This window comes from Alligator mississippiensis, chromosome 7 (assembly GCF_030867095.1).
Source record: "Alligator mississippiensis isolate rAllMis1 chromosome 7, rAllMis1, whole genome shotgun sequence".
NCBI lineage: Eukaryota > Metazoa > Chordata > Crocodylia > Alligatoridae > Alligator > Alligator mississippiensis.
In genome coordinates, this window is record NC_081830.1 from 88430902 (window position 1) to 88458476 (window position 27575).

Here is a 27575-nt window from a genome sequence, read left to right on the forward strand (position 1 = left end):
CTCATCAGAGGCAGAGCTTCCTGCAGGAATTACTGCAGCCATTAGCCCTGGGGAAAAAACCCTGCCTGCTGACTCCATGTCGGACTGATCCTTCCCTCCAGTCCACGGTGCCCTCTTCATCTTTATTCCCAAGTCATTTGTTTCACCTGGTTGTGCACCGCGGAAATGCCCTAACTTAGACCTGCTACTGGTGACCCATTTTGCCACGGCATATTGAGGCCTGCCTGGAGTTGGTTACATCACTGTCCCGGCCATTTTTAATCCCCACCACTTAGTGACAGTAACTTAAAGTAAGTAGGTCACAATAAGTTCAGGGGGGGAAATGGCTTGCAAAGCTAAATCTTCACTACAAAGCATCAATGGTAGCAGTGTACAAGCGAACAAGGCCATAAATCCAGGCAGAGCCATGACAAGATGCCAACATAATGCTCCAAGGAAGAATAGCACACGCCAGGAGAGCTGCTATTTCTGCTCCCATTAATTTTAAAGACTCCTTTTTAATGTTTTATCAAATTAACATACCTCATTAGTGGGACCGTGAGGATGCAGGACATAGTGCTGCCGTAGCACGCACAAGGGCTGGTGTGAAGGGTTCTCAGTTCTGCTCTGTGACTCACCTGACTTTGATTTAAGAGCCTCTCTGTGCCTCAGTTTCCCACCTATAAAGCAGAGATTTTAATCCGCCTTGAGGCAGAGTCAAGCCCTCCTCTGAGTGGCCTGCCTTGGAGTGCCCGCCAAAGTCCCATGGCAGACAAGACCTTGCTTAAGCGCCTTAGCTAAACCAGCTTAGCTAAACCAGCTTAGTTAAACCATAAGATATCTGATTTACCCAAAGAACCTCATTTGCCTGTGTCCTTAGACCAACCCTTGTTAGCTAAACCACAACCGCCCTAACTTGAGGAGGCATCAGCTACAGCCCAGCGCCCAAGGAAAGCCCATAGTGACCAGTCAAGCGAGATTCACTGGTGCCTGGTTGGCTTCCCCGTGGAAGGGGGATGAATGTCGTCCACAAGGCACGTGGATTTGCTCTGAGGAAAGGCCACCGTGAAGCTGCCAGGGTTGTTTTCACCTAAGATCCCATTTCTAGTACAGAGCAAATCACATGTTCTCCCTCTCTTCTGAGCTAATGTATTAATTCATTGAAACAAGAATAGCTGCATTTTAATGAGAGTTTAAAAGGGTGACAGTCTCACTCCAGTACACTGAGTATAATAGATTTTTTCTTAATATGTATTTTCCATCCAATTATTTGAACTTGCAGAATACTATCTGGAAAGCAGACTGCGCTATCTGCGAGCACTTCCCTTCTTCGCACTCAGCGTCAGGGTTGGGTTCACACTTTGTTTGGGATGCTGCGTGGGATTCCCGCTGGTCCCACCGTAGCAAAAACACAGAACAGATTACCCTAATGTCTTCTTGGGGACAGTTTGCACAAAGCACCCATAAAAAGTGTGTTTTCTACTTGGGTTTTTGCCCCCTATTTGATCCTGGTGTTGCTATGAAGTCAGACCTGTGATAGCACGAGGGCTGGTATGACGCACTGTATTCATGCATTGCACCCCGCGCTCATAAAGGGCCCAACCCAGAGCCCCCTGCGGCCAAGGGCAAGTCCCTGGTTGAGCAGCCTTGGAAGGGGCTGAGCCGCATTCTCACCTCCTCTCCAGTCTCATGAAAGTCATCTCCTCTTGCATTCAGCTGCTGAACAGGAACAATTCCTCCATTTCCAAACAGGACCTGAGGGATGCGCGTTCCTGCAGCATTCACTGCCTCCAAAATGCCCTGCAAAATGAGCCAGCAAATGCAACGGGAGACCAGGGGCTTGCTGGCAGGAGCAAAACCCCTCTCGGGGTGAGGCTATGGGTATGCAGGGCCTGCCTCACCCGACACCAAACGCAGATGCCTCTGCGGGCGCGGAAACGGCAGCTGCAGGAGAGAGGATTTCACTTAACAAAGGAATTGCAATGCGCGGGGAGTTAAGCAGGGAGAAGGAAGTTGCTCAGTTGAAATTTAGCCAAAACACGAAGCCGATCCCATGGCGGGGTGGGCGTCAGAGTGTCGTCACCTTTCCCCTTCTCTCCAAAGCTGGTTGTATCCAGCTCCCTGCCTCCCACAAGTCTGTCTCTAAGGACGAGCATGCCCGTTCCTGGTCTATCCTGGCTCGTATGAGACTCAGTGGAAAGAGGACCCCAGTGGGGCCTGAGCGTGTGAGCAAGGGCCAGACTCCCTGGGATTACCCTGGGTGTAAAACCTACTTTGTGAGTTTTTCCTCTAAATATTATCCTGTGTAGCAAGGGGCATAGCCCTCTTCCTGGGATCTCTCAAGCATATTTTAACCCCCTTTGCATCTGCAGGACATTGGCTGCTACGATCCCCCTGCTTTCCCTGTGGCAGGTTCGGGTGCGATGTGTTGTGTTGTGTTGTGTCCGGGCTGGCTGTGTAGTTGTGCTACGAGGGTAGAAGATGGATTGGATGGGATGGTTTGCATAGGGCTGATGCTGCTTCAGGCAGGGGGTTGGATGATATGACCTATGGAGGTCTCCTTTGGCCCTAATGAGCCTGTTTTGCCCTGCTCACTGGGGTCGGGGCAGTGTTTCCTGGGGACACAGGAGGGGGAAATGTTGGTTGTCCGGTCCCTTGGTGTGCCCTTGTCCACTGATTTCAGGTGGCTTGTGCTGTGAGAGGGGATGCACCGCTCTCTCATGCTGCAGGCACGCTGTGGGGTGCAGGGCATCGCTGTAGGGCATCCCGCTGTCCTCCGGTGTCTTCTCCACAGAGGGGGTCCGTTCTCTGGAGCTGCATCATCTGGACAAACTGAGCAACCTGCAACCCTTGTAGCTGGCTGAGAAAAACAAAGCGGCACTGCTGCTGACTGCAGACGGTGCAGGAAGGCACGAGGCCAGCACGTGGGCTGCACAAACCTGGCTGCTAACACCACCTTGCCCAGCCCTCCGCCGCTCCGCTTAGGGACATCACGGGACCAATAAGCTGCCTTCTTTGCAAACAGACTCCCCTTGTCCTGACACTGTGCACAATTGTTTCTGCAAATGCAACCACTGCAGTACCTCCAGGGCCCCGAGAAGGGATTTTCCAGCTTCCACCGGGGTCGATGGGCCATGCTAGAATTGCCTGCTGGGCACAGCCAGGGCATGCACATGAGCCCAAGGGGAGGGCTGGCTTGGTGGGGAGGAGTAACGGGGAGAAGCATTTTCACCACATTCAACACGTGGAAACAATCTCCCCAAAGCCGCGAGAGAGAAACCCAAGGGCAGCCTCAGCTCCTGGTATCGTGGCAGCTCAACTGCCAAATCTATTAGTCTTGTTACCCATCGTTTATCCATCGCGTCAGCGCTGTACAAACACGGCAAGTCCCTGATGCGAAGAGTTCATAATCAAGGGCTAGGACAAGAACGAAGTAACATCAATGAACTGAATGCAACAATGATTACATGAGCACATTTGTACATTAAGCTGTGTTTTTCATCAATCCGTATACAAATACCATCTGGCTTTGAACAAGTCCTAGTGCCATTTTCATAGGAAATACCGCAGTTCCCATTTTTTCCCCTGTTTCAAACTTGAAAATTAAAAAAAAATAAAGAAATCAAAATGCCCTGTGAAACAAGCCATTTTGTGTCAATCTAAAATGTTCTTGTTTTTATGAAATACCAATAAAACATTCTTTCTGTTCTGATTATTTATGTTAAAAATTAAAATCAGAAGTCATTTCAGAACAGAAAAGCTGACCGTAACACTCCCCAAAGGACAAAAAAGGGATGTTTGGAGCTTATTGAAATGCTTATTTTCATTTTCTTTCTAGATTAAATCTCACTGGAATAGACACATTTCTGTGCAATGTTTCCCTTTCTACAAGCTGGCATTTGCTGATAGAAAACCCATGCCATCAGAAAATTCCTGTCGAGCCATGACAGTCTCTCTGAGCTCCCCTGGGCCGGCGTTTCCATCTTCCTTGTCTTGCACTGAGCCCTTGCGCGACAGAGCTGCCGGTCTCTCGTTCTTCTTTCCTTACACACAAGGGCCTGATCCACAATGGATGCTCCAATATCAGTAGCAATTAACTATAAGTTAATAGAGTATTTTTTACACCACAACAGCTTGTAGATTGATGTCAAACTTGCTCCCCGTGTATGTCGACATAACGGGCAATCTTTCATGCTCGACCGGTGCAGGCAAGAGCATAAAGGAGCTCCCAAGGTGCTAATCGACGTTCATATATGTATGTATGTAGGTGTATGTTATGGATGTTATTTATTTATGTATGTAGATGCATGACCAAGGCACTCTGGTCCAGATCATCAACCGGTACAAACACCTACACTGACTTCAGCGAGGTTTTACAACTTTACTCCGGCAGAGCCTGGAGCCCGGCGGGGTGCCGGCGGCTACCTCCTGCACGGTGTTGCAGCACCGCGGGGGTGAACTTCAGTCAGCCCGAGTTAACGTACCTGTAGCATGAAGGAGAGACCCTGGCTGTCAGTAGAAACCTCAAACTCAGATGAATCCACCAGCTTGCGAGCTCGCTGTGATTATCGTGCTCAGGGCTGGTGGATAACGGGCTGTCAGAGCAGACGAGGATGGAAACATTAAGTGTGCAGAAGGAAGACACGCTGGGCCGTCAGCCGTGGGTGGACAAATAAATCAAGAAAACAGGAATCCATTGCAAAATGTTATGGATAATGTTGTAATAAATCATGCTTTCAGCAAGGCCAACCCAACTGTATTCTCCGCAAAAGTCACTGAGGATTTCAGGCCAAATATCAATCGTTAGCCTCCTTGGGTTTTATCACCATCCTACTAAGTGCATTTGATCAAGCTCAGAGACGGTGGTAGTATGTCACATCAGTTCAGTGCGTGCGCTAGCGGCGCTGGCTTGGAAACTGCGAGAAACAGGATCCTGGGAAGAGAATCTCATAAAAGAAATAACACCGGCTGCGCACACGCCTTCCTGTGCAGGCCAAGCGTGTGGCAAGTGGCTCCAAATTTCCAGCGGTCCCAAAGTCCCTCGCTGGCTTGGGTTTGCATTTGCATTTAGACTCCTACTGATGCAAAAATCAAACAGACTGGCCAGCGCTTTCCTTACCCCTCCGGCACACGTAACCAGAGCAAGACAGAAGAAAGGGCTTCTTGCTGCATTGAACTCAGCGGTCTGTGTGCACAGCACGGTCCTTAGCCAGATGCCTCCCCTCCAGGCTCCTCTTCCCTCGCAGGCATATGATCCCCCTCCAACTCGTCCTGATTAGCTCCATGCACTTGCCCCCAGCAGCATGAGGATGCCGTGTAGCTGCCTAAGTGCTGCAGTAATTAGGTAGACAGCCAGACCAACGCACAGATTTTCAGTCCTACAGCGGTAACTTGGCTCTAGGCTACCAGAAGACTTCGTGCAGTTCTCTGTTGTGATTTGCTTCCTTCCCCAGTTCGGCTTGATGTGGTTTTGACTGTTTTTTAAACAAAATATTCCTGTTGCAGCGGGAAAGCTTTAATCAGAAGCGTCACCATACCGCATGTGCTCCAGGGAATCAGGTGCGGGGTGAGCTAACCCGCTCAGGCAACAGTTTCTTCAGCTCAAGTCCCTCCGCCGAGCGGGCCCGGCGGTAAAATCAACACAGGCTGTTTCGTTCAGGCAGACATCTCTACTTGCAATGTCAAGGGGCTAGGACACCGCGCCATGGCCTGGGCCATTTGGACCGGCATTGGCATCCTTAGGGCAAAAGCAACCTCAGATTTTGCAGGGGCAGTTTCTTGGGTCTGAATTCTTGCAGGGACTTTTCAGAGCAGATCGGATGCACTTGCTCATTTACCAGCATGATGAGCATAGTGGGGAAATGCAGCCTGATAGATCAGGCAGACAACCAGCCACCTGCCTACAAATCATGTATGCAGACGGGGAAGGGGAAGCCATCTCAGATACCCCGTGATCATTGCAGCCTGAAAAACCAAGCAGGGTGAAATCAGGTGAAGAGTTGGGGAACATCTAATCATGGGGACAGTGGGGTCTGCAGACAACTCCCCTCTTACCTTCCTGAATGCGGGAGGCAACCTTGTGACAGAAAAGACTGAAATGCTCAATGCCTTTTTGTACCTCAGTCTACACAGACAAGGTCAGCTCCCAGACTACTGCACCAGGCAGCACAGTTTGGGGAGGAGGTGAGCAGCCCTCAGTAGTGAAAGAACAGGTCAGGGTCTGTTTAGAAAAGCTGGAAGCATACAAGTGGATGGGGCCAGATGGGATGCACCCGGGGGTGCTGAGGGAGTTGGCTGATGACACTGCAGAGCCATTGGCCATCATCTTTGAAAACTCACGGTGATCAGGACAGATCCCAGATGGTTGGAAAAGGACAAACATAGTGCCCATCTGCACGAAGGGGAAGGAGGAGGATCCAGGGAACTACAGACCAGTCGGACAAACCTCAGTCCCTGGAAAAATCATGGAGCAGATCCTCAAGGAATCCATTTCTAAACACCTCGAGGAGAAGAAGCGATCAGGAACAGTCAGCATGGATTCACCAGGGGCAAGTCATGCCTGACCAACCTGACTGCCTTTATGACGAGGCAACTGGCTCTGTGGATGGGGGGAGACCAGGGGATGTGATGGACTTGACTTGAGCAAGGCTTTTGATACAGTCTCCCATAGTGCTCTTGCAGGCGAGCTAAGGAAATACAGGCTGCATGAACGGACTGCAAGGTGGATAGAAAACTGGCTAAATCATTGGGCTCACAGGGTAGTAATCAATGGCTCAATGTCTAGTTGGCAGCCGGTATCAAGTGGAGTGCTCCAGGCATCGGTCCTGGGGCCGGTTTTGTTCAATGTCTGCATCAACGACCTGGAAGATGGGCTGGATGCACCCTCAGCAAGTCTGCAGATGACTCCAAGCTGGGGGGAGTAATAGATACGGTGGAGGGCAAGGCTAGGATTCAGTGACCTGGACAAATGGGAGGATTGGGTCAAAACAAATCTCAGGAGGTTCAACAAGGACAAGTACAAAGTCTTGCACTTAGGAGGGAGCAATCCCTTGCACTGGTGCAGGCTGGGGGTGACGGGCTGGGCAGCAGCTCTGCAGAAAAGGACCTGGGGGGACAGGGGACAAGAAGCTGGACAGGAGCCAGCAGGGTTCTGGGTCTCATGCAATTTCCCTTCTCTGCCGCCAGCACTTGAACTTGCTGAAATCTCTCCCAGACGGATGTCAGCTGTGTCCAAATCAACCCAGGACAGCCACAGAGGAACGGGCAGGGGAGGAGGAGGCTGTCAGCTCGAGTCTCGATGCTTTGGTGAGGCTGGCTGAACTCTGCGGTAGCTCATTTCAGCAGTGGCAGCACTGAGCTGAAGGAAAGGCATTTTGCTGCTGTGACATAATGCTCACAGGACCTGACAACAAGCTTCCTCCCAGGGGTCTCCGGCTGGTCCAAATTGCCCTGGCTTGCAGGGAGGTGCGGCGTGCGTGACATGCTGCAAAGGAGGCTCTTGCTGGAGATGACCTGCATCAAAGCGCTTGTCAGCATGTGATGTCAAGTGGCCGATTCCTTAGCCACGGACACGACTCCTGCAACACCTAGCATGGACCGCAGCCCACCGGTGCAAAGTGCTGTACAGACACAGCATGGAAAGGGGGTGCGAGCAATCTCCGTGTGCGAGGCAAGGAACAAGACGTGGTCCCAGAGTGGCAGCAGAAACAAGGAAGCAGTGAGTCAGTAAATGGGCAGCGGCCTCAGTCAGTAGCCTAATTGTTGGCATGTTCTTGTGGGCATTGCAGAAAGGGAGTTTTAAGGAAATAAAATTCAAACCCAGGGGGGTTGGAAAAGCCTCTAGAAATTGTGATCATCGCATCATTTTGATGTGACACCCAGCATCGTCCCCAGATGCATTGGTTTTAGCAAATGCATCAGCAAGGCTATGTAACCCCATCTCCACTGGATCTCAGCGCCTCCAAGGGCACTTGTGATTTACCCCGCAAGTGCCTCCATGGGACGGTAGTCTTCTCCCCATTTCACAGAGATGCAAGCACCAGGCTCATCTCCTCAGAGCCAGGCAGGAAGGGCAGACTTGGACAAGAAAGCACGTCCATGTGCCTATACGCACCCACGCACACAGACGCAGAATGAAAAACATGGGAAGTCTTCCAGGGTCTCAGGAGGCCAATATACCCTTGGCCATTTTTTAGACTGTAATAACATGTTTCATGTTTACTGTAGAGCAGAAGAAAATGTCGGGATTATGAGCATTAATGACCATATTTATTCCCAGGCTCATAAATAAAACGCAGCTTTTCCATGTGTCATAAAAATGAAGATAGAAAAGGCACGCAGCTCTCACCAAACGGCTTGGTTGCTGGGAAAAAAGCGCATTTTCAGCAAGGGTTGCACACTATTAGACTCTGTAGTCTTACATGTGGGCCTCTGAGAAGAGGCCAGACTCCTAGAGAGATTTCTGGGTGCTTGGCTCCTTTCCCTTTAGGTACCAAAATGTGGATCTAGGAGCCTGACTCTCAGCCCAAACCTTCCCATTTGGAGCTAGAGGCCTTAAGGGATATGCCATCCCGCTGGGATAATCCAGGACACCTGCAGCCCAATCCAAGACCCACGGATGTGAACAGGAGTCTTCGCCCTGACTCCAGTTTGCTTTGCATGAGTTTCCACAAGACAACACCAGAAATGAGCAGCGCTACAGCAAAGTAATTAGGTAAGAAGAGTGGTCTTGTCGAAGGACCAGGCTGGAAGGAGGATACCTGGCGTGTGGTCCGAAGTGCCCCGGAGCCAGCGTTTGACAGACGCGGTGCAGGAGCCGTAACAAGTGTCCTTGTACGCCATAGCGGCCGGCTCCAAACCTCCTGCTAAAGGATCATAAATGGACAATTCCCCTCATCTGAGTTGTCTCCCCTGGGCAATAAGTCACTAAAGGCTGGTCTACATGGGACAAGATGTAATACTAATTGAAAGCTGGATTAATGCCTTGTATGCATGCTCTTCTTCCAGAATGAGTGGCCTTTTTTTTTTCTTTCCATTTTAGCTTAATCCATTTTCAAAGTCAAACTGAAAGAGAGTAAAATAAAACTGGCACTTGCATCCATACTTAGTACCTAAATAACTCACCAGTATTTCCAAAGTGCTGAGCATTCAGCAGCTCCCATGACAGTCTAATTTTGGCCTAAATATGGATTTAAGAGCCTAAATTTAGGCACCTATTTTTAAAAACTCTTGGTCCAAGTGACATGCTCCGGCTCAGCGGTACCCAGCGGCAGGACACGGATGAATTAGACTCGGGGGGACGCAGGCTGGCAATTGGGGCTGGCTCTACACCTCTCTGTCTCACGGATTATACAGGGACGTGAGAGGGGCACTGGCTCAGGGTTTGCTGCTTGCCCTTCGTATGTCTGTGGTCAGTGGGAAACTTGCACCCCCTCCCAAGGGTGGTGGAAGACCAGCTAGGGACATGGCTGTGCTGGTTTAATTCTGGGTGTTAAGAGCCACATAAGATGATACACAAGCGAAGCTTGGCAGCTGGGGTGCTGCATTCATTGACAAGACACTCAGCGCTGCAAAGTGTGGGTGCCCCTACATTCAAACCCCTGGATATCCCCTATCAAGGGACAGCATTACCCATCTTTTGTGTCTTGTGACCTGCGGCTCCTCTACCCAGATCCTACATGCCGTCGTGCGCTTGCAGTGCCCCTCTGCTGCCCGCGTTGGACAGCTGTGTAAGCAGATGGTGGCATATATGAATGCAAGAGCGAACAAGCACCGATGTGACATCGGTTGTGGAAAGAAAGACACACGAGCCTGTGGCAGAGCGCTGTAACCTCCCGGGACTATCCATCGCGGACCTCAGAACAGCTTAGATGACAAAACTTTCCAAATTAACTTTAAAAATGAAATCATTCCCAAACTGGATTTTGTTAAGAGTGGTCTAGACCAAGACTATGGATTCGTACCCCATGGACCTCGGTTAGATTTACATTTCCAATGGGCTGACTGCTCTCCCAGCATCTGAAATAGTGAGCTTCAGCTCCTGAAAGCTTGTGCTAACTTTGATTAGTTTAAGGTGCGAATCTACCCTCCCTTCTACTTGACCTCAGGCTAACACTGGTACCTACATCACTTTTCTCTCTCCTGCCACCTTACCTCTCTCGGCAGTGCCCCCCTCCCAGCTTCCTATTTACCAGCTTTGCTTGCAAGTCAGCTGCTGCTTATAGTTCATGCTATATATATATTTCTGATTAAGTTAGCTTATAAGGTGCAGATCTACCTGGCCCTCATCCTGGCTTCAGACTAATGCATCAAACTCCCCCTCTCTACAGCCTCCTGGTCATTAGGGATGCTCATTCTCTATGTGGTCACATTATTTCCAGGCTTCCTGGCCTGGAAATCAATGTCAGGACACGGGGAACTTGATCCAGCCTCAGTGAGCAGCAGCAGGGCAGAGTCTGGGGCTGAAACATCATCTACATGTGGACATGAGATGGCCATCTCTTAAGCAGGGCTGTTGATTTCCCCTCATTAATGTGTAAATGTTCCTTCAGTGTTTCAAGAATCCCTTTCTTGCTGCCTTCCTGGCTCGTATCCCCGCCAATGACCCCACCAAATGAGCATCATCCGAGTGGTAAAGAAAAACCTCCCCTGCGAAGGTGAAGGCCAGTTGGCTCGACATGCAAGTCCTAACCAAGGGCCCACACCAAGCACACAGACCCAGGACAGGAGGACAGGACAGCAGCAATGGCCAAGCTCAGGGGTTTTGCTTCTACAAACTTGCTAACAAATCCTATTGCATGCAGATTTGCCCCCTTCTCCCTACATTTGCCTCCAAGTATGAAGCTTAACTGTGACCTGCAATTTCAGCAAAACTCATCCAAAAGCCACGAGCAGTCCTAGTTGCATAAAAGTCCCAAACATCTTTCTGTTTCTCAGTATCAGCAGTCGAAAACCTAGTAATGGTCCTGGAGCCTTGGGTCCAGCCACCTTCAAACCTTGACTATGCAGAAGCTCTCCGAATTGGAAAAAGCCCTGGCTCCCAGGGTTGATTTGCTTTGGAAAGCTGGAAAAGACCAGTTAAGGCTTGACTAGCCAGGGGGTTTTCCCCCTGTTCCTGCTAAGCTAGAAATTGTGAAGAAAGAATGAGACCAGGTTGGGGTTTGTGACGGGATGCTACATCTTTACAATGAAATACAGGCTTCCCTGGAGCATAACGGGGGCTAGCTCATTACTGAGAGCAAGATAGGCCGTTAATTCAGGTAATGACCGCAGGAGAGGGCAGAAAGCTTAATCAAGCCCATAAGGGGGATCATAGGAAGTCCCTATACCTAGTGCTACAAGGCTGAGCTGCAGGAGCAAACACCGACTGCAAGGTAATAAGCCTGAGGCTGGATGGTGAACACCTGGGCCCTATTACAAGGGGGGCAGGGGACTGGATGGAGGAGGAGTCGGGGGCTATATAAGCCTTCCTCCAGGGCTAGAGATGCAGTGTGTCCTTGAGCTGTGCAGTGAGAGGAGTCTCTAGGTGTTTGGAGCTGGCAAGAGACCTATATTGGTGGAGGTAAAAGCCTCAGCCAGAGGCAAATCCCAGGTCAGAGACAGCCCATTGATAGAAGTGGGGAAGGGCACCCCTGAGGAATAGCTAACAGGGAAGAGCCTTGCTTGGGTCTGGGTCTGGGTCCGGGTCCCAGCAGCCTGTGCGGCCCCTAACTGAGTGGTTATAGGCCAAATGCAATAGCCTGCCATGGCTTGGGGACCTATGGGGCTGGGACAGCCTGGTGTGTGTCTTGGACCCTGCAGGCTGCATGGGCCAAATGGAGTAATGGTACGCTGGAGGGAACATCTGAGCAAGGGCCCAGGGGCTGAAACAAATGTAGGGATGGATGGATGGCTGGGTGACATCTGCTGTGCATGGCTATGGGGTGGCTGGAAGCCACATCCTTATCCCTGAAGGCAAGGAAGACTGGAGGGTCATGATTAGGACCGGTGGGGCCCAATTTCATAGAGCTAGTTTAGAGGGCCCCTGGAGAGACGAGCAGGATCGAGAGCCTGGACGGGGATGGTAACCGCAGGAGTGCTCCAGGCTGGGGGGCAAATGGGGGTGCAGAGCTGGGGCGCACCTGCCTGGGTCAGCACTCAGCCCCAAGTGCTTTGGGTTCCCTGTGGGATGCAGGGCTGCGAGGGGTGCACCACAACCGGGTTTCCTTCTTTGCTGGAGGTCTGCTCGGGGTGAAGCCGGCTTGCTTGGGGCTTTGACTTGCTTTGGTTCCTTTCTGGGGAGACTTAATGTCTTGCTCCCATCCTTTTCCCCATTTTTTTTTTAAGGAGGCCTCTTCTTTTTTTGTTCAGTTGCAGCTTGTCCAGGTGTCTGGATTCCAGGCCCTGGAAGGCAAAGGGAGCTTGGCATCTGCTAAGCAGCGTCAGCTAGCGCTAGTCAGTGGCTGGAAGAAGGGACTGGCCTCAGTGTCTGCATGATGCTTGCACCCGTTGACAGGGATGCTCTGGAAAGCTCATTGCATGCCCTTCGCTCACAGCGGGGTCTCTGCAGGACATAAGGGAGGGTGTTGCAATGGGAAGCTATGCCCCTGCATAGCTGGTCTGGTCTGCCTGTGCTGCATGTATGGCAGATGTTGCTGCTCTTGCACTTGCTGAGTGGAGGCTCTCTCTTGATGCACATGGATTTTTAACTCGTCTGTGGATCTTTACTGATGAAGAATTAACTAATGAGCAGGGCTCATGCTGGGAAATCTGTCGGTAAACCATCAAGTGCTCTCAGCGTCTTCACTCCGCTTTCCCAGCCGGCTGACGGCAGGGACCAATCCTCTACCTGGCTCCAGCCAGAGGGCAGCCCGGGAAAGGGCAACTCCTCCTGAGCCGATGCAACTTATTGACTCGGCTCCTGCTGTCCCCCTGTGTTGAGCTCCTCTTAGCAAGTCATTGGGAGCACTGGATGCTCTTCTTGCTGTTTTTGTTTTTCCTTCTGACAAAACTATCTTTCCCCAGCTGTCAAAAGTGTCTTCTGGCTCCTTGTGATCACCCACCCCGGTGCCCTCTCATGCCATGTGGCCCCCTCCCTGGCATCTCTTGTCACAGGAACAGCCTCCAAGGACCTCTTCACTGCATTGACTCCCCAGGTGGGTTGAAATATTACCCCAAACGCACCTCTTTTACCTCCCCCAAGGCTGCTCTGTCCCACTAACCCTGCAGCTGTGTTAGTGGCTCTGAAAAGGGCTTGGGGATTCACATGTGCCGAGGACGAGCCATATCATAAGGATGTGCTGCTCGGAAGTGTCTGGGCTCAGTGTAAAATCCTGGTGCCTGCCATCCCTTCTGTGCCTCTGTTAGTGGTGGGAGCACAGGTGGTCCAGCCCCAGGGTCTGGCTGGAATCAAGGACTAGGGTCCAGGGCTGAAATTGGGGATCAGGGGCTAAGTGATAAGCCAAAAGTCCAATGCTGAGAAATTGGGAGCAACAGCTACAGGCTCAGATGCTGAGCAGCCGAAGGGCTACAGCCCTAAATGTCTGGCTACCTGTGCTCAGCAGCTGACCCCTCCGAGCAGCCAGCCTCCCTAGAGCTGTCAGCAGCAGTCAAGTCTAAATTGCCCCGCTGATGTCTGTCTCATTAGCCCCAGCTGTGGCAGGCTCTGCCCCAAGGCGACTGAGGTCCTGACAGCTTCATTTCTTATACACTTCAGCTCTTTCAGCCTATGCCACTCAGGAGTGTTGGCAGCTACCGCTGTTAGTCTTGTGGGCAGCTCAGCTCGGCTCCCTTGCTGCGCCTTGTGTCCTGCGACAGCATCACAAAGCCACTGACTCCTTTTCTGGGGGTTTCCACCACCTGTGTACCAGGTCCTGGACCCCACTATCGTGAAGGCTTGGCATGGGGGAGTGGGGAGGAGGCTTGCCTGAAGTGCTATGCAAAGCCATGCAGGCTGGCAATGCAACCCTATCCCTGCCTCCAGCAGAGCCCCTCTTCTTGACGGATGTTCACAGCTGTGCAGGGTTGGGCCTTCTGGGTGTTGATTCCTCTAGCATGGCTGTAGCTGAGTTTTTGGCCTGTGTCTGACTCATCAGTCCTCTTGCAGTCGGCACTGAAAGAAATGCCTCTGGGAGACCCCCAAGCACTCACCAGGCATCCTCTCCAACACGCTTTAAAACCTCTGTATCCCCTTCCAGGGCCCGCCTGCCTCCCCAGGCCCCATGAGGTTTATTCAGTGGATGGTGATACGAGGCGGTGCATCTCCTGGGTGCAAGGTGAAGCTTTGAGTGCTGCAGGCATTAAATACCAAGCACAGTGTCACTTGCCAGGTCCTGCTATACCAAAATCTGTGCCTCCCCAACCCCACCACCACACGCACTTTGCTTCAGGATGGGGATTATTGTGCCTAAGGAAGCATGAAGGAGAAACTCTCTCAACAATATTTCTAGCCTTCTCTGCAGGCTGTTCTTGCCACTATCCTGACGAGCGTAAATCACGTTTCGGTGTAGATCTGGACCAGTACATCTATCATGCATTTGCAGTGATGTTGGCTGGGCTGTCTGTAAATCGTCCAAAAATAATGTATTTGTGCTGTAAGATAGTGATATTCCATAACCTGTGATTTGCTATTTGTGACAATAACTAATGCTGTGGTGAGCAACTCTGCTAAGGGGGCTGCTGGGCATCAACTGGGAAGCCTCGCAGCCTAGGCAGCCGGTACTCGGATATACCGGAGGTGGCTTCTTGGTGCTGCTCAGAGCTGCCAGGTGTCACTAACTCCAGCCCTGCCTGGGCACTTGCCCTGGACCATGCTGCTTGTGATGCAGAAGAGGGCGGAGGGAGCTGGACTTGCTTAGTCTGGAGAAGAGAAGATCTATTCAGCACTGGGGAGGCCACATCTGGAGTCCTGTGTCCAGCTGTGGGTCCCCCACTGCAGAAAGGATGTGGACACATTGGAGAGAGTCCAGTGGAGAGCAATGACAATGGTTGTGGGGCTGGGGGACAGGACTGGTGAGGGGAGGCTGAGGGAAATGGGCTGATTGAGTCTGCAGAAGAGAAGACCGAGGGGGATCGAATAGCAGCCTTCACCTCCCTGCAGGGGGGCTGCAAAGAGGATGGAGCTGGGCTGGTCTCAGTGGGGGCAGATGACAGAAAGAGCAATGGGTTCAAGCTGCAGCAAGGGACGTTGAGGTTAGATATTAGGAAAAACTTTCTCCCGAGCAGGGAGGTGAAGCACTGGAATGGGTTAACCAGAGAGGTGGTGGGATCTCCATCCTTGGAGGCTTTTTAAGACTTGTCTCAACCAAAGCCTTGGCTGGGATGATGTAGCTGGGGCTGGTCCTGCTTGGAGCAGGGGTTGGACTGGATGTGACCTCCTGAGCTCCCTTCCACCCTCATTGTCTATAAACATATGAAATATGAAAAAAAAAAAATAGTTTAAAAAAAAAAAAAAAAGCAAGCCATACTTCTGGCCAAGCTTGTAAATGATTATATTGACTCCAAACACATTTATTATAGCAAACACAATAACAGTCAAATTAGTTTCAAATTCCAAAATAACTCTTATTCTTCTATGTGTAAGCATGAGAAATTATTCCTTTTGGACTGAAATCTGAGAGTTTCTTTGTTCCCAAGCCAGTTCAGATTTATTTTTGGAAAGCTTGAGGGGAAAAATTGGCTCATTGATAGTTGACTCTTACTTCTGTAAATACACACATGCACACACAGTCCTTGCATGTTTAATCTTAACTTGTGTATGTGTGCAATGGTACAACCCTTAACTTGATAACTAATTTTGATCCAACGTTGCTTGTCTTGTGGATTTTGCTGGAAGCTAGAACACAAGTCGAGCTTAAGAGAGATGGCTCGAATAGCCTGCTAGTTTTGGGTACTGAAAGTATGAAATGAATTCTAATGATATAGTCCAGTGTTAGAATAATCTTGGGACACTGAAGGTTTTGTTAAATCCTTTGGCTTAATCCTAAATCTGCCAGGACTGCTAATGCCTGCCAAACCTTACAACAGCTTTCAGGAGCTCACAGCTGACCTTGTCATAAAGAAAGAGTCATCCTGCTATTCTACAGGAATCAATGCAGAACTGGGAGCCAAGAATAGCAAAACTCTCATTTCTCAATATTGCCCTCTGGGTTTTCCAGTGGAGTAATTACGCTGGTTTTTTAAATGGCATTTCTTTGGACTGACACTGGTGTAGGTAGGAGAAGAATCCAGCCCGTGATGCACTTGGTTTCCTCTGTCAAGTCAGGAAATATAACTCTCTCCATTTTCTAATATGAAAACTGAGCCCAAGTCTCAGGACGTGATCTTCTTCCACTAGCAGAGGCCTGTCCCTCCTATTTTGACACTTTAAAGACATCCTTGTTGTCTCAGTCCCTTAGCCTAGTAGTGTTTCTTATTCCCCTCTACTTAAGGGTTGGACCCGATAGTCTCCGAGGTCCCTTCCAGCCCCTAGCAGTCCATGAATCGATCCATCTAGGCTGACCATATCCAGAAAGGCAGAAAAATTTTCATGTTAGCTAATCCAAGGGGCAAACACATTCAAAACTCCCCCTGCATGCAGTAAATGGGCCTAGACCATGTTACTTTATTGGTCTGATATTGTGGGGAGCGGTCAAGGTAACAGCTCCCCAAGCCCTGCACCTCCTTTTTAACAAGAATGACTTGAAACAAATCAGTTTTATGCCCAGGAGTGGTTTTGGTCAAGGATTATATGAGATGACTGTCTGGATAGCAAAGGCTGGGGTACAAGGGCTTCCCATGCCTGTTCCTGGGAACAAAATAAGAGCACTTCATACAGGAGTTTGATTTTATTTTTTTTTTTTCCTTCCTTTTTTTCCCCGGTATGACTTGGCCAGGTCACACCGTGTCTGACAAGAGGGAGCAGACCCCAGTGCCTTTCCGCGCTGTACGGCATGATGGAGATGCAGACAGCAGGGGACTTATTTTTGCTGGCCATTTGCTCTGCCTTCCAACTTGGTCTCCGTCTCCCAATGCAGCAGCTCGCTATAGCGGCAGGATGAGTCGGAGAGATGTCTAGGCATAAGCAAGAGTACATCTTTGAAAGCTGCCTAACCAAATAGGCATCCTGCCTTTCAGCTCTGTGGATTGGGGGCCAAATCCAGCGCTGGCAGAAGTGGGCAGAGCTCTATTGATGTCAGTGGTGTTGTCTGCTGATGCAAGCTGGATGCTTGGCTCCTGATCTGTCTCTGTGAGCCTTATTCAGGCAAGAGGCTTATAAAAATGGCGTAAAAGGAGCATTGACTGGTTTTAACATAAAAGGCAGAATCAAGCCTCTAAAGCTGACCATTTAAATCCAGCAGGTCACTGATTCCTTTGTGCTGCTCTGAACTGGCACAATCAAAACCTGGCTGGGGTCCATTCACACTCTTTTCATCACGCGCTACTTATTGGCTGAAATTCCCTGCATTCAGGAAACCTTCCCACCCACCCCTTCTCCTGCCTAGCTTATTTAGGGAACAGTTATTTTGAATAATAAAGTCCTTTTTAACAATGTTCTTGCTGAAATCCCAAATGTCAGGGATCACGCATGAACGTACACAATCTCAGGCGTACACTCCAGTGACTTATTTTTTTTTTTTTTGTCTCTGAAATGTCAGTAATTTCCACAAACTATTGTTTGCATGTTTTTCTGCCCTTAGGAGGGGGAAAAAAATTGCAGCGTTGCAATGGCCCAAGCCACTGCAGAGCTAACGATCCACAGCCATTGCTGTGGAAATGTGGGCACTTGGAGGTGTGTAGAGGTTTGCTCACATGGGCAGTCCCATAGATTGTGCCCGGGTAAGCAGCACTTGGGGCTTGTGCAACGCGGCTTGAGATTGGTGTGGTTCTGCCAGGGTTTGTGTGCGATGCACTTACAAACACAACTCGCGCTTGGGGCTTGGCAGTGCAGCCTCTTGCAATAGCCCCAAAGCTCCCCTCCTTTACAGCATGCTTCAAGTCTTGGGCCAAGCAGCTCTGCAGATGTTCCCCGCGCAGAGCCCACCACTTCATTTATTACTGGCGTCTCTTAAGACATCTGCTGTCCGCTGACAACTTTATTGCTGTGTATATGTCTGCCCAGACTCCCAGTTGGGTCGCATTGTTATAGAAACACGGGGCTGGAAGGGGACTCCTGGGCCGTTGAGCCCAGTCACGTGCATTTGCAGGCAATTGTATTCCCAGTGAATCCCCCAGATTGCTCCTTCATGCTCAAATTCTACCCAAAATGGCAAGAACGCCCTGTTACATGCCCCAGGGTAAGTCCGGGGAGATGAGGGCACTGCAAGAACAGGGAAAGAGTTGGTTGACATAAGCTCAGAAGATCCTAGGAAAAGGATTGTGCCCCACACTACAAATAAAGGTGAAAACCCAACCAACCACTGCATGAGTCCAAGCCCTGGGAACAATTCCTTGCTGACCCTAACTCTGTTGATCGATGTTACCTTGAGAGGAAGAGGGCTCCAAGGTAGAGTTCAGTCCTGGTCGAGGTGACCCGCTAGCTGACAGCGTGCTGAAGGGGACCTTCAGCATATCCTCCATGGTGGCTTTCTGTCCTACCCATAGCACAGGTGCTTCTTGTGTGCAGGCTCCACTGGGATCATTAACAGCTTTTGCCAGGTTAACGAGGGTCCCTTACAGACCTGCTTGCTCCCTGTTCTCCGGCTGGGCTGCTCTCTGAGCTCTGACCAAAATCTCATCTTTCTGAGGTTTTTCTTGCACACACTTTGCTTCAGGTGTGGAGATGCATTCAAGTGCTGGGGAGGCTATATAGGAACCATGCTCAGCTTTTGAGACTTGCTCAGCATTTATGTAAAGGAAACGATTTTGGAGGAGCATGCCTCCAAAACAGGGGCAGTTCTCGTTCTAGGGACCCACACACACTGCAGCAACTGAGACACAGCTCCTGAAGCTGGGTGCTGCTCTCTGGTTTCAGGGTTGTTGGATGTGTTGGACAAAGGACACAGGCAGACACGGTTCTTTGGGTAGATGTGATATCTTTTATTAGACCAGCTAAGTCATTCTCTGGTTTCTGTGTCCTTCCATGACGGCAGGCCAGTCGAAGTAGGTTGAAAGGCAGAGGTTTCTGCAAAATGAGTGATGAACATAAGCAATGGGCAGAGTGGTCTCTGTGCTGTCTGTAGTGATATTACACCTGGTTTCACTTTATTCTGCCTCCACACATTTAGCTGTTGAGGAGCTACCGATTTCTTTTGCTGATAACTCAGAGCTGCACTGTACAAGTTGTCAGGAGTGAAAATGGAGATGGTAGAGACGGGCCAGGGAGGGTCGGCAGCTTGGATTGCTGCGGAAAGCAGATTGGTAGGACTAGATAAGTAAGTTGGCTGGATGTTTGGGCTAAAATGAGCAGCGGTGGAATAAAGCCCACGAGTACCTGGGCCAGCGGTGCTGACTCTGCGGTGCAACCTGAGACAGCGCTGAGCGCTCTGCTAGCCTTGCAGGCTGTCTGCGGGCACAGGATGATGATCGTGCATGGGCTATTTACATTTGGCTTGTGCTCCAGAGTGTTTCTTCACTGCTACAAACACCGGAGACATGCATTGAATGAAATCTGAGTTGACAGAGTGCTTTTTTTCTGTGGCACGTGGGTACGCCCTTCTAGCGCAGCTCATGGCAGGAATATACAGGGCCCGGAGTCGTATCACGGCCGGCTTGGCAAATGCTACGGGGCTTGTGCCTGCTTAGGTCAGAATTGAATTTGTCCTGGATTTTAAGTCTGAATAAAGCATCACTTCTGAGCTCGTCTGACATGCTCATTGTGTGGCTCTGCGCAGCGCGCACCGGCGAGGATGTGGCTGGCAAGCCGTGATCCAGCCCCACTCCATGTAACGTGGCCAGGAGCTTGGAAAGCAGGAGGCAGGACACTGCCAAAGCCTTCCCCTGCCAAACTGTGTCCATTGCCTTTTGTTCAGTTCAATTGACGCCAAAGAATTCATTGGGAGCCTGCTTTCTGCATCGAGTAGGACGAAAACCACTCTGCAAAGCTCAGCTTGCTGCCAGATTAAATATTGAAACCGTTCTCAGCAGAGCTCGGAGCGAGTCGTCCTCCAGTGCTTGCAACAGCTACGCCCAGCACAGACTCCTGTCCTAAAAGCGTGCACTGACCACCGAGGAGATGGGCTAGCTTCCAGGGTTACTTTTAGGTACCGAGGAAATGGCACAAGCATCAGTGCTCTTCTCTGGAAAGGAGAACTGCATTTCAGGGCACGATGCAGCTTGTTCTTGTACCCGAAATGGAGACAATTCTTGGCCCGATCAGGTTGCAGGAGACAGCAGCTTCCTCTCTGGTTTGTCAGAGGAGCTGAGGAAGATGCCTGGCAACACTTTATTTTTTCCAATTTAAGAAATGCACAACACAGCGCATTATTGTGTCTTATGGCAATTAACTCTGGCTCATTCGTAAGTGCCTCGGAGGATGGGATGATTCTCCAGGTCGGAAGGCAATCAATGAGCTGGTAAGAGCCATCTCTCCAGGCAAAGGTGACACTTTTGGAGCTTATGGATGAAGGCCAGTTCCTGTCTGCGGGGAGGATACGGCGTGTGCAGCAGCAGGAAGCGATGGGGAAAGTCCCAGGCCGAAGCTCTGCAGAGAAGTGGCCCGAGTCAGATCCGCTCGGGGTAGCACCGCTCTGCGCCCAGAACGGAAAGAAAGCAGCTTGTCCTGCCATTCTTTACCATGGCCTGAAACTGGGCCAAAAAGGCACGTTTTCTTCTCCACCGGAAATTTTAGAAATGTTCAGGGTTTTTCAAGACTTCCTGTGAATGTTTTTCACTTTTTTCCCATTGAAAACAAACCCTGCTTTTTTCCTGCTGCAAAAACTGCACGTCATTCAGTCGCTCTTTGAGGCTTTTTATTTAGGATTTTTATGCAGAACTAGTGATTTTTGCCCCAACTGAACATTTTCCTGTTGGCCACAAAACCATTTTTCACTGGAAAAAAATACAGATCAGGCAGATCCACCCGTGGCACTTGGCGCCAGTGTCTCGGTGCCAGCTGTGTGGGATTGGATAAAGGTGTCAAAGTCAGCTGTGGAGTCTGGGATTTAACTCCGTAGTGCTGGAAAGAGCATTTTGATTGATAAGAATAAGGACCCTTTGTAAAACTTGGACCTGAATTTGGGTGCTGATGGTAAAGAAACCCCTTGGCTCAGGAGTGTTTGTATGCTCAGCATCGGTTTGGTCTGACGCCTCTTGGTGCAAAAGTGGCAGAGCACCGTACGAAAGGCTGTTTGTGGGACAAGGAATTACCAGAAGGCCCAAGAGAAGCCCTAAAAGCGTGCTCATCCGTGCAGCCCAAGCAGCCTAGCCTTGGTCAGAGAAGAAATACAAACTGCGGGTACCAGCAGGAGCTTCACAGGGTCTCTGGAGTTGCACGCAAGCAGCAGGTCCTCCTGCTAGGCTCATCAATGGGAACCAGCTCATGCAGGCACGAGGCCCCGAGTCCGTGATACCGGAAAGGCTTTCAAGGACACGGGGATGAGCTGCTGTGCAAACAGCTAGGAGCAAAACTATTCCCAGTCCCACATCTCGTACTTAAGGGCCAAGGAGGCTAGGCAGCTGCCAAGACCCTGCTTCGGGAACTGGGCCTGTAATCCTCCTTTCCATCTCCTGGCAGCCTGCGCGGGAGGCTGATTTGGCACGCCGCTGCTTTCATGGCAGAGCCCGATACTCTCGCTCTCTCGTGGCTATTGTGGCACGATGGTGTGTCGAATCGCTCCTGGCTCGTTCTCTTCCGTGCCCTTGAATATCATTCTTATCCCGGGGTGTATCCCTTGGGACTGCTGGTTTTGAGCAGACGCCCTTTTGGCTGGGCTGCAATGAAAGGACAATTTCTCACTCTCTTTTTTTTTATTCTTTCAGATATGTATTGCCAAAATACCAGCTAATTCTAGCACAGACCCACGGCTGGAGCACCCCTGAGTCTGGATAGTAGATGGGTTTCAAAATCTGAAATCTGTGAATGGCCTCTTTTTATTAGTATGAACCATAAACTCTGATTCCAACAATGACGAATCTAGGTTGACCAATGTCTGATCTGAAACTCGATTTTGCCTCTTAAATCTCTCTGAAAGATGCACCACGGGGAATAATCCTGCACTGGCAGGCAGGGGACTAGGCACCCCGAAGGCTTTTTCCCCATCTCTCTGCTTCCCCATGGTGTGGAAAAGATCAGGAGGATCCCTTGGGACCGAGGGGTATGGTCAGGACTTCAGGCCCATCAGTTAGGAGTTCTTGGGTCTGTTGGTATCGAGTACGAGACGTCTGCTCTCCTCTGCCAGTCAGTTCGGGAAGCCTCCAGACTTCTCTTTCCATTGCTGCTTTGGTTTTGCACGTCTTGGTTTCTTTGCTTATCAGGCAAAATTAGATGCAGGGCAGGGAGGAGATGCAATTCCTCTGCCTGGCCTCCGGACAGACACCCCAGCACAAACAGCGATGGCATAAGTGCCCAGCAATGCCCACACACAGGCACTACTTTCATATTCATAGACGGATCACCTCCCGGGCTGAAAAGGGATCTTTACCAGCTTCAGCCAAGGTTGTTACTGCTGCTCTGTGCCCCTCTATACCGGTACCTCCATCGTTATACAGAGTGGTACACAGGATTAAGAAGTAATCCTATAAGAAGGACTATAGAAAGTTTTGCCCCTAGTTGCCTCAGCGGTGGAGGTAAAGGAGAATAGTCCTGACAGGTGCAACCCGGTCATTGCCCAGGCTCCTCACCACGACTTCTGTCAAGCAGTCCAAGCGGTGTCCACGCCGATAAGTTTTTCTGGGAAATATGTCAAAGACCAGGCCGGATACCAGCAGAAAAGGTAGCTACTACATTTTGAGCACCTCGCAAGCATAGAAACACAAAGAAGCAAACGTTACACCGGAAACGGACAGGGGAAAATACACCCTGGAAGTCGGGTTGCCAACTCTGACTGAAGCTATTCTGGGAGATTTTTTTTGTTTTCCTCCCAACATGAAGCAATGTCCTTAACTGTCCTGTTCGACCCGTTTACAACATCAAGCCATCGTTTTATTGCCTGGGAGATGGATGCCGATTCCGGGAGGCTCCCGGCCAACCTAGGAGAGTTGGCCACCCTACCTGGAAGACCAAGAGCATCGTTGCCCCAGCGTGTTAACAGAGACGAGCTGGGAAGGAAGTGAAGACGGAGCAAGGGGGAGTGATGTTTTTGAAGAAGCCTTGCTTGCATGCATCACGAAGGCCAGGGAGAAGGGCTGTGGCTCTGGGAGATGGGAGCTTTTCCTTATTGCCTATCTCAGCGGGTGCGTTCAAGGTGTGGGTGCTGCCTGCTGCAATTGCCGCCCAGCCCATCCTCGCCCCGCACAGGTTTCCCAAATTGAGCACTGCCACCTCCTGGTGGAGGCCCTCAATATCAGCTCTTGTTCTTGCCGTCCTGAAGTCTGACACGTTTCCTCGAGCAGTAAAGCTCCGCGGTGCAGGAAAACCGGCTCTGGTGACAGGCATAAGAGCACCAAAGCCGGCGAGGAGGGGCCACCTTGAGTCAAAACTAAAACCTGAAGGAGAAGTTGCCGACCTGCACTGCGGGGCAGGCGGTCGGTGGGGATAAGCATGCTCCTGGGCATGGGAAATCGGCCAACAGGAAGGAGGTCGACATGTTTCTGATAAATTGTCCAGCAAGCGCGGTTCCCCCACGTCTGCTCAACTCCACTGAGGTGGGGATTACCCTGACCAGATGTGATTCGGGTGTCCCGGGCCCCTCTACTGACCCTTCTAAATCCGTCCGGGTCATGGTGGTTTTCATGCTATAAATATCACTTCCAGGGCTAAGATCAAGTGTAGTCTCGCTGCACCGGTCTGGCACCTGAGGGAAAATGCATTTAAATAGCATTGTGTAGTGGAGAGTGCACCCCTGTCCAAATGCACTGCAGGCAGGACACCCTACGCGAGTCTTGTAATGAGCTTCCCGCCGGCCGGCTTCCAGCAGGAGGATCTTGGCTACACGCAACTTTATGGAAACAGGGGACTCCTCCCTAGCTTGCTCCTGCGGACTCAGAGGCAACCAAACCCCAAGCCTTTGTGGTTGGGCCTGCATGTAGGATGCTTCTGATGGACTCAGAAGTATCGGAAACCCCAGGGTGGGGGATACTTGCCGGCTGCAGTGTCACATATGGTGTTTGCACGACTGAGTTTTGCTCCATCAAAAGGATTCAGCGATGACCTGGCTAATTTGACCTGGAACACAAAAAAAAAAAAAAGCAAAAAAAGCAAAATATTTTAAATATATTTAAAATATATATTTATATTTATTTATTTAAAATATATATTTAAAAGATCTCTTTAGTAAGAATGGGCTGAGATCACCAGTTCATTTCACAGAGGGCACCCAAGAGTCTTGACTACACTCCTTTAGCTCTCAACTCTCTGGGGCAACCCAGGGTGAAAGTTTTTCTAGTTCAGTCCTTGCTGGTATGTTGGGAAAGCCTTTCACCTTTTTTTTTTTTTTTTTTTTTTCCCTCCATCTCTCTGACCCATAGACCATAATGTACATGGGTGTGCACTGCAGCACTAACAATCTGGGTGGAGACAGGTGGGAATCGCGTGCATGCATTGCAGCAGCAGTTCAAAGACCTTGGTTTTGCCATTCCTTCACTACAAAAGGGACTTATTAACTTGGCGGATGTGGGCCCATGGCTTTAAATGCTCTAATGCCTCAAAGAATCAGAAATGATCAAAGGTTCCTCGCATAAACCTTTGCATCCCACACAGAAGGTTTACACAGCTGACACCTTCCTAATTGCAGCCCTTCCTTTTAGAAGAAGAAAATTATTCTAGCAGACAGCTGGGAAACGCTCCCTGGAATAAATGTGTGCAGTGGTAGTCGAATAAGCTGCTGCAGTGCAGGACTTCTGAGATCTGCATGCCTGGGGGGGCAGCCCTTTTATGTGGGGAAAATGGGTTTGTTTCAGCTGCGTGCACTCGGGCATTTCCCTTGATTTGTTTAACGTGCGTCATCTCTCTCAAAGGAGACACGCCAGTAGGATGAAAGGCTCGGTCTTTTGGTTGCGTATCAGATGAGGGGGGCAATCTCAATGGGGGACTCAGTATCAGCAAACCGTGTGCATGTGTGTGCAGATCTCTGGTTGCGGGGCTGCTGGAAGGCTTGCTATACGCGAGTAGATATCTGATAGGGCTGTGCGGAATTTCGCCCGGCGTTTTGTTTCGACGTTGTTTCAATGCATTTTGAGCTTGAAACAGTAACATCGAAATGAAACAAAAGCTTTCAAAACAGCTTCGAAACGAAACAAGGGAACTCGAAACGTGTCAAAACTTTCGAAATGTTTCGAGTTTCAAAGCCAGGCTTACTGGCTTCAGCGCTGGTCCCAGCTGGCAGCACCCGCCTCCTGTCTGCTGGCAAGCAGATCGGGGGCTTGGCCACACCCCCAAAAGGGCTGTGCCAGAGTCCTCCTGGGGGCGCGTGCCCCCAGTCTGCCTGCCAGGTGACAGGAGGCAGGTGGTGCCGCCTGGGGCCAGTGGCAATACCCATCTTCCCGGAGCTGGTGCGGGCTGTGCCGAGCTCTGGTCTCTCATCCAGCAGACGGATCAGGGGCCCGCACCCCCAGGAGGACTCTAGCACAGCTCCTGCAGCCCTCCCGGGGGTGCAGGTGAGCCACCGCTCTTCCTGCCTGCTGCATTTTATGCTTCCCCATGGAAGATAAACTACAGGCAAAACGTCAAAACAGCAAAACAGTTTCCACGAAAAAAAATGCAACAGTGCTTTCGAAACCAAACCAAACGAAACTGGAAACGAGACACTGCTCCGTCGAAACGGAGGTCGAATCAGAGCGGTGCTGTTTATCTGAGTTGTCTTTTATTCGCAGAAGGACTGTAAGAGAAGCCTGTTACACAAAAAGGCCAGCTGAGGTGAAATCGGAGCATGTTGTTAGAATAAAAATACCGCTGCGGGCCCACCTCACTCTGTAATTAGGATTTCACCCCACCCTGCAGCACGGAGGATTTCCTGCAGCTGTCTTTTGGGCTCTTTGCTCAGGGCTGGAGCTGCTTTTCTGGGATTGAAATTCAGCTGTGCAGTTGGAGAGCATGAGGGGTTTGTAACTTCTCCGGCCAGCCTTGAAGAGAAGAGGAGGAAATGGTGCTATCAGAGAAAGGCCCCATGAATTTTTAGACAGGTCACTTCCTTCTCATAGCCATTCTGTTTATTGATGGGCAGTGGGCCAAAGGGACCAAGGTGTTTATTTGGTTAACAAAATCCTCCCATGCCTCTCATCATATGAATCACAAAGCACGCGGAGGTGACAAAAAGGGACCCTCATCCCCACCCTTGGGTAGAAATCGGATTCCCAAGGTAGTCCACGCACCCTTCCCCAAAGATCACGGTTGGACTTGTGCAGGAACCAAGTGCAAGCAGGATCCCCTGTTGATAACTGCTCTGGTCCCTGATGTTGGGATCTAGCAGCAATGCCCTAGCTGACGTCTGCAGGGCTGGTGAGCAGAGAGAGAGGCAATCTCTGTTGTATCGTACCAAACACTGTGTGAGGGACGATTAGAAACAGCATTTGAATGCACTTGCAGGAGATCTTGCAGCCAGTACAATCACGGGAGGTGTAACATGTTCTAGCAGGCCTGCACCATCCAGACTCGCTAGCTTCATCAGGGCAAAGCAGTCGCAACCTCTGTGTACGAGGAGGATTGCTGAGGTCCCTGCTGTGATCAGGTTCCTCAGTGTGCTACAAATGCAGGGTGAGAGATTGCTGATGCCCTAAAGAGCTTGCAAATTCAACAGAGGAGGGCAGCGAAAGGAAAGAGTATTATCCTCGTGTTACAAAAGAGGGGACAAGGCAGAGAGAGATAAAGGACCCTAACCTGGATCCAGGACTTACAACTTACACCTGGATCTCCAGCCTCCTGCTCTGCTACCCAATGGCAAGACATTCCTTCTGCTTTTCACCCACTAAAACATACATATGTACACACACACACACACACACTATATATATATCATATATATATATATATAAAATACTATATAGCTGTTAAAACACAGTAACCGGTACCCATAAAAACTCTGTTATTCTGTAGGGGTGGGAACAAGGGTCCTGATGGCACTATCTGGACTATAAAACCTTTATCTCAGTGCTGTAATCTCATGCAGCAGTGACTATAATAACTGAAATGCTATAAATACACCCCGGTTATTCTGTGACTGCATTTCCTTGTTCAATACAGTCCATCGTCATGGAGGTTTCTGTCAATCTCCTGTTGCGAATGGAGGAACAAGCAATCTGAGAGAGGAACTTATCTCTCCTTTGAGTTAAAGGCCTGTTGGGTATTTGGAGGCTCTCTTGGATAGTCCATCATCTGAGCTTTTATGTAGCACATTTCATCCAGACGTGTTTCCAAATGCTTTGTGTACTCTCGTCTCCATCGTGTTAAGGCCATAACTGTAGCCAACTTCTTCTGAAAGGGCTGGTGATTTGGGGTGTTTCAGTGAGTGGAGGGTCCAACCTTAGACATGCTGAATTTGGCCATATGATCTGCCCATATGGTTTTGTCTATGCATTTCCAAACCAAATCATTTAAACCAGTATTTTAA

At 50.2% G+C, this 27575-nt stretch overlaps 1 long non-coding RNA gene across 2 annotated transcripts; it reads left to right on the forward strand.

Annotated features, from left to right (window-relative positions):
• Positions 1 to 11465: 11465 nt before the first annotated feature.
• On the forward strand, positions 11466 to 18155 carry LOC106738231 (uncharacterized). 2 transcript variants are annotated; one of them, XR_002093977.2, is made up of 3 exons: positions 11466 to 11569; positions 12982 to 13112; positions 16830 to 18155. It is a non-coding gene; the product is annotated as an uncharacterized LOC106738231 (long non-coding RNA). The 2 variants fall into 2 exon arrangements; XR_009463558.1 differs by lacking the exon at positions 16830 to 18155 and adding an exon at positions 14154 to 14909.
• Positions 18156 to 27575: the final 9420 nt, after the last annotated feature.